This window comes from Diadema antillarum, unplaced genomic scaffold (genome assembly GCF_040938485.1).
Source record: "Diadema antillarum isolate AM-2024a unplaced genomic scaffold, OU_Dant_1.0 seq00000819_RagTag, whole genome shotgun sequence".
Classification (NCBI taxonomy): domain Eukaryota; kingdom Metazoa; phylum Echinodermata; class Echinoidea; order Diadematoida; family Diadematidae; genus Diadema; species Diadema antillarum.
The window spans coordinates 133,515-141,376 of NW_027271696.1; positions in this window are offsets into that span (position 1 = coordinate 133,515).

Below are 7,862 nucleotides of genomic sequence, written 5' to 3' on the forward strand. Positions count from 1 at the left end.
AACTTCTGCAGTCTCTAATGTTTAAAAATGTTTTTTTTTTTCTGTTTAAATGAATAAATGCTATATATCTATATATACCTAGCTAGTGAGGGGTGGCTTTAGTACTGCAACCAGTGCAGGCCAATCACACTGCTACATTGCTTGTAAAGAATTGCCAGAAAAAATGGGAAGTTAAGGTGTACCAGTTATCAAAAACATTGTTTAAAACAGAAAAAAGAAAAGCTACCCCCTTGGATGCGCAAATATTGAGGTCCTCATGTAGGTTGCATTTTATGTAGTATGTACTAGTTGATTAGCAGTGTAGAGGAGCTTCATCTGAAATATGAGAGGTACTTAGTACGAGTGAAGAAACTAAAAGGTAAGGAGATCTTACATGTGGCGACATACTGTAATCCATCGAATTCCTTTGAAGTTTGAAAATTCGCAAAAGACTTAATGACCAGTGTTTATCTTAACTCCTCCCCCCCCCCCACCCCCAAGTTGAATAAAAAACATGATTTAGAAAGATCAGAGCTTCACTTCAGTAAATTTTGGAAGGAAATCTTTGCCCAGATTCAGGAAAGTTTTTGTCTTCCTTCAGTTTGGCATATTCACAATTACTATAACCAAAGCTAGCCGTCAGTGTATCTGGGAAGTATTATGTAACAGTGCTTTGTTATGCTGCGTTTGCATCATGTTCCCGGTGGCCACGGCAGCCCTGTTTCGCGAAACATAGTGTGCTGTGGGTAGATGAGACATTCTCTAGTTTTTCCTCCCTTCGCATTTTAGTCTTTGTTTGTTCCAGTCCTTGCCCCAGTGAACTATAGCTATCAGATGCTGTTCTCACGGCGTCTGGTCAGGCTAGACTACATTGTATCAATATTTTCTGTCGCGTCCCGCTACGAACTGCCTCCCAAGTTTTATTACGGCCTATTACGTGGCGTCCCGTTTTGTTGCGTTCACCTCGTTTTATCATGGCATACAAGATTCCTCATTAGTACTGGCACTGCAGTGGCAAATGTTTTGACAGTTTAAAGATCTGACACAGCATCCACGGCAATCACGGCCTGTCACATTTGCCTGTCTCGTCTCACGGCATTGTTTCACGTCCATCCCATTTTGTCCATGGTGGTCTGAAACGTAGCTGCCGAGGCTGCCGGGAACATGGTGTAAACGAAGCATTAAATGTGCAAAGCTTGTTGCTGCTATGGGTAAATGTGAAAAGTTATTATTCAGGGATACCCGTATGTGTGTTAGTGCAGCTGCTTGATTATTGTTGTCAATTTCGTTACCGTGATATGAAACACTAGCTTTGCTCTCATATGTCAAACTGACTTTCACAAAGGCAGAACTGACTGTTGCAGAAATAATCAGAGATGCAACACGTGTGTGCAAACTGTGAAGGTCCTGTGGAATGGAGCAATATTTGATGAAAGCATTGCGGCCAATGAACACTATACTTGTGCATGACTTGCATGAGGGATCACGTTGCCCAATGTCAAGGGATATTGAGATAGCAAGAAAAGAGGGACCAGCTTGTTTGTGAAGGAGCAATTTGTGAAAAATTTTGGGAATGTCCCTTGAAGTATCCTAATGAGTCACTGTCAACTCCATGGAGATCAATTGTGCTGTTCCATTAGAGCTACTTAATCCTTGTCTTATGTTGACCTTTGTCATACTGGAAGGTGAATTATGGGTACATGTGTATGATGCCGATTGTCTTAATCATTTCCTGAGGCACATGTGGTGCCAATGGTGGGGGGGGGGGAGGGGGAGGGTAATTATAAGGGGCAAAGAAAGGTCATTTTTTGCCAGGCTGCCTAAAGTGGTGATGCTCCTCCCAACTTTCATCTCTATTTATGGTGATGATGATGGTGATATGATGGTGATGACGATGATGATGATGATAATGATGACGATGATGATGGTGGTGATGACGATAATGAGATGGTGATGATAATGATGGTGATGATGATGTGATGATGAGGATGATGATGAGGATAATGATAATAATGATAATGATGATGATAATGTTGACATAATGATGATGATGATGATGTAACCAAAGGAAAAACACAAATGAGATGGCTGTTAACTTAAGAGGACATACTGGTAGTTATTTGTTGTCCATTGTAACTCATATTGATGCAAGGACTTTCGTCGCTGACTGTAAGTGTACACATGTGCAAAACGGCATAATGGAAAGGGATGGATTGCATCAAAGAGGAGAAAAATTCAGGTGAATTAAACTGAGAAGCTTTATGTTGCATGTGCTCTGTTTGGTCAGAGTATATCAAGAGATGCAAAGATTAATGTGGAAAGCTTCATGGTTGCGTAAGTTTGTTTTTTTTTTCGCTGGTGTATGAAATACACATGTATGGCATTGAACTTTGTATATATTCTGCTGGTAGGAATTGTCTGAGGTGCGTCCATTCATTCATAATCATGCCTGTTTTGTCTTTTCTTTTCTGTGAGAAATACAGAGATATAGAGGTATTATCAAGAGATGATCTGCATGTGCAAAGTGGGAGAGTGTAACCACCTCACTGAAGTAGCGATGATGTTCATTGGGAATGGTTTCACGACTTGTGTGTCCATAGAGCAGATTCCCAGTAGTACCTGTTCTAGTTGTGCAGGATTTTCAATGTATGCAGAGACTACTGTACCTCTACAGATCAAATACACTTGATGCAGGATTTACTGGTGTCATGATAATCTGAGAACATTGTATCAATATAACAATATGAAAGTGAAATAAGTCTTTATAGTTCAAGATGCGTACTCATGAGTACTATGACCGACTGAAATTGACATTATCCTACAGGGGCGTCACCAGCTTTTTTTAAAGGGGGGTGCGTTTTGACACTAAATGTAACGATTTTTTATTTTACAGACATTTGGAATATAGGAAGCTCTCAATCCCTAGACTTTTACTGTTTTCCTTTGTTAGGGAAACTAAGCGGGGAAAGGGCACCGGCATAGCTAGGATTTCATCTTGGGGGGGGGGGGGGGGGGGGGGGTGTTAGTATGCGAGGGAGCGAGCAAGGGGGGGGGGGGGGGAAAGGATGTGGAAGTGCCTGTTGCAATTTGATGCATGTTTTGCTTGTTGTGGGAGGGGGTTGTCCCCCCTATAAATGGATTATGGAACAACAGTGTGAAACGACAAATTACTGGCAGCAATATCAGGAGAATGGCATAACGACTACATGCGAGCAAGCGGAGCGAGCGAGCTTGAAAATTTTGACATTTTACAGTCCAAAAACTGCAGTTTGTAGCCATATTTGTTTGTTTTGGAAATTAAGGGGGGGGGGCGCACCGGGCGCAACTGCTGGCAATTACTGGCAGCAACATCAGATGGATGGCATAACAATTAAATGCGAGCGAGCAAAGAGAGCGAGCTTGAAAATTTTGACATTTTACAGAGCAAAGACTGCCATTTGGAGCCATATTTTTTCGCTCTGGAAACAAAGGGGGGCGCGCACCGGGCGCAACTGCCGGCAATTACTGGCAACAACATCAGGAGAATTGCATAACAATTAAATGCGAGCGAGCGGAGCGAGCGAGCTTGAAATTTTTTGACATTTTACAGTAAAAAAAAACCCTGCCGTTTGTAGCTATATTTTTTTCGCTTTGGAATTTAAGGGGGGGGGGGACGCATCGGGCGCAACTGCTGGCAATTACTGGCAGCAATATCAAGAGAGCTTAACGATTACATGCAAGCGAGCGGAATGAGGGAGCTTGAAAATTTTACATTTTACAGTCCAAAAACTGCCGTTCTTAGCCATATTTTTTCGCTTCAAAAATTAAGGGGAGGGGGCACCGGGCGGAACTGCTGGCAATTACTGGCAGCAACATCAGCCGAATTGCATAACGATTAAATGCGAGCGAGCGAAAAGAGCGAGCTTTAAAATTTTTCATTTTACAGTCCAAAAACTGCCGTTCTTAGCCATATTTTTTCGCTTTGGAAATAAAGGGGGGGGGGGCGCACCGGGCGCAACTGCTGGCAATTACTGGCAGCAACATCAGGTGAATTGCATAACGATTCAATGCGAGCGAGCGAAGAGAGCGAGCTTGACAATTTTGACATTTTACAGTAAAAAAGCTGCCGTTTGTAGCTATATTTGTTCGCTTTGAAAATTAAGGGGGGGGGGGGCGCACCGGGCGCAACTGCTGACAATTACTGGCAGTAACATCAGAAGAAGTGCATCAAGATTAAATGTGAGCGAGCTTGAAAATTGTGACATTTTACAGTCCAAAAACTGCCGTTTGAAGCTATATCTTTTTTGCTTTCGAAATAAAGGGGGCGCACCGGGTGCAACTGCTGGCAATATCAGGAGAATTTAAACGCGAGCGAGCGGAGCGAGCGAGATTGAAAATTGTGACATTTTACAGTCCCCAAACTGCCGTCTGTGGCTATATTTTTTCGCTTTGGAAATTAAGGGGGGGGGGGGGGAGGCGCACCGGGCACAACAGCCGGCAATTTCTGGCAGCAACTTCAGGAGAATGGCAGTACGACTAAATGCGAGCGAGCGGAGCGAGCGAGCTTGAAAATTTTGACATTTTAGAGTCCAACAACTGCCGTTTGAAGCTATATTTTTTTCGCTTTTGAAATTAAGAGGGGGTGGGGGACGCCCGGTGCGCCCCCCCCCCTTGATCCGCCACTGGTAGTGAAGGGTGTCGGTTTATGTTCATGACTGGGGGAGGTATGACCAGCGAGGTGGCGTCGAAGTGACCAAGTGGGGGAAGGATGTCCAAAATCTGCTCTTTAGAGCATCCCCTTATTGCGCGTGTTTGTTTGTGTGTGTGTATTATATACATATAAAAGTTAGGAATTAGCCCAGGTCAAGTCTTTTTATTGGCAATGCAAGACATTTTTATATAGACTAGTATGTAAAGCAACACTGCAAAATCAATGATCTAGCTTTGATATAACGAAGCGTAAGGTACAAAGGTGTACATTCTACATCACATTGCGCAACATTGTAGCGACTCTTTTTGCCGTTCGGATGTTCTGAGTACACTGCGCACATCCTGCTTATATGCAGAATGCCAACCAGGAATCACGCTGAATCACAATCTTTTGTCGGGTCCGGGCTTTTTGAACAATGTTTCACACTATATACCTATTTAATTATGGTTAAAAGAAATCATAGAAAAATATCTTATTTCTTGATCACCCTTTCATTCAAAAGCAATTTACTAACCCTTGAATTACTATTTTGGTAAGTCTTTTTTTTTACCAGCGGATGGAGGAGGAGGGGGGGGGGGGCTCCGTAGTTACGCCACTGCTTTTGGGTAAAATAATTGGACAGATTTCTAACAAAAAAGCAAGAAAATCTTTTCATCGCGGGAATTATGATTATGTGGGATGGGGCAAATGGTGCGCTTGCCTTCCAATATTTTTATGGGGGCAACATTTTTGTTTTCTTTCAAAAGCAAGAAAATCTTCTCATGTCGGGAATTATTAAGTATGGGGGGGGGGCGGGGCAAAATCAAAATATGCTTGCCCCTCCAAATTTTTATGGAGGTAACTTTTTGTTTTTCTGTCAATTTTTTTTGGTGGAATTATGGAATTATGGAGGGGGGGGGGTGGGCAAAATGATACGCTTGCCCCTCCATTTTCTTTTTTTTTAAACGAGGCTAAGGCTTGCTCTTGGGCTGGCAATATGGATTGGTCAGAAGTAACGTACATAATTATACCCGATACATACTTGTAAGTAGCACACGTACATGCAAACGTGTACGTGCTCCGTATCGTACGGATGTAAAGTACGGTCGATAAATAGTAAACACTGTATAGAATACTAGTAGATATGTATAAAATCAGTGCTGCCAGAACCAGAGGTGCGAACTTGTTTTTGCCCACGATTATTTTTTTTTTTGTCCCTGGTGCAAAAAAAAAAAAAATAAATAAATAGAAAAGAATAATTATTTAGCGTCCGGCGTTGAGGTCGTTCGCAGACTGAAGTTTTTTTTTTCTTTTTTTAAAGGATCTGAAGGGGGGTGCGTTCGCACCCAACGCACCCCCCCTGGTGACGCCCATGTCCTATTGTCTGTAATTAACTACCGGTAACCATAGTGAAACTGGAAAATAGGTTATCAAATCAACGTATGTTAAAGAACAGTGATGTCTTAGAAGTGAATGGCCTCAACTATCCAAGGAGGTACTAAGGGCCTAGTACCTCCTTGAACTACCTAGTAAGTCAAGATGAAAACTTGCCATGATAAGAATTCTGATGACTTTGTTGCATTCTAATCGATCTGATCTCAAGCAACTGAATTATATGACTGGTTCTGTGTACTTATCAATTACATAATCCGTACCGGTAATAATTGTGGCCAATGTTATTGACCTTGCTGACGTCAAAGTGGAAAGTGAGAGTGCTTTGCCACAGGCATCGTCATTTTAGAAGCCCAGTGATCAGTGTATGTAACTGTTTGAATACTTTTGCATGAGGAAAACTCAAACCAATGGTGGTTGAACCTCTTTATAAAGACCACCTGTGTGAATAAAAAGATGTCTTTGTGAGCAGGTGATCTTCTTAGGTGGTTTCACATACATGTACTAGTACAGTGCTCTGAATGGGAAAACTTACAATGAAGAAAATTAAGAATCCATTGTGCGAATGTCGGCAATTGGTCTTTCAAACAGTTTGTCGCAATGAAACAAGCTTGGCTGAATTAAATGGGGGCCACTGTTATTTGACCATCATGCAGTCCAGCTGTGACCATCATAGGTCCACATCTGTACTGGCTGTGTTCACAGTTGCAGAAAGCTGTAGCTTTGCTTTAATGTTGATACTGTGCCTGCTTCAGAAATGACTGTTTCCTTTACTGTGCCATCCACCCTTTGCACAACACAATGGTGGAAATGTATCTTGTAGATGCGCTCATTAACATGGGCCATTAATGCCTGGCAAGTGTCCTCTTGTTAGGATGTACCGTAACGCAAGTTCTCATAAAAAGTTACCCACACAAAATTTCTTGTGTGGGTGGGAAGCCAGCACAGGAATAAGAGTGAAGAAGAGCCAGATCAAAAAGTTACACTTTTTTTGATCCCCACCCCCCCAAGTATTCATGGCTACCATGTATGTACATGTATTTGACCATCACTTTTCAGTGTGCCATATAATTGATTTTAATCAGTGGGCAATATCATAATCGTATTGGCTCTATAACAGTGTTGGATAATAACTGAGCAGATTTCTGAGAATTTTTCTTTTTCTACCATCAAGAAAATTTCCTCAATGAGCAGATGTTGTATTAAACTTGTGCTTTACATGGCTTGCAAAATAAATGGAACATGTTTTGTAAATTTTAGTTTCCACCAACTCGTATTCATCATTTCAAGTTCCTTTTTAGCCCAGCTCTGAAAGTATACTTGGAAATTATCTTCACTAAACATGTTCATTCACATTCTATTATATGGTACACTGCACTCCCGTTATAACGAACACGGTTATAATGAAATTCCGGTTACAACTAAACTACTAGTATTCAAGCCGCAACATTATCCTCTCTATATATTTTATTGTTTATTTATTCGGTTATAAAGAAATTCTGATATAACGAAAAAAAAAACTGCTGGTCCCAAGGACTTCGTTAGAACGGAAGTCCACTGTATGTGCATATTCACATCATGTCTCTTTCAGTGAATACAGTGTACATTACTGTCTGAGAGATAGCGTCCTAAAAGCAAGCATTTTCCCTTTCCTTGTTCATTTCGATCGAAGCTAGATAACGCAGAGATTTTTGAAAATCTCCAAATGTTCATTTCTTCATGCAATCATCACATCACCCATCCACAAAGTGAAGTGTGAAGGGTAAGATTTATATGCACACTAATCTGGGGCCATATTCTGAGAGCTTAATTAACCCTAATC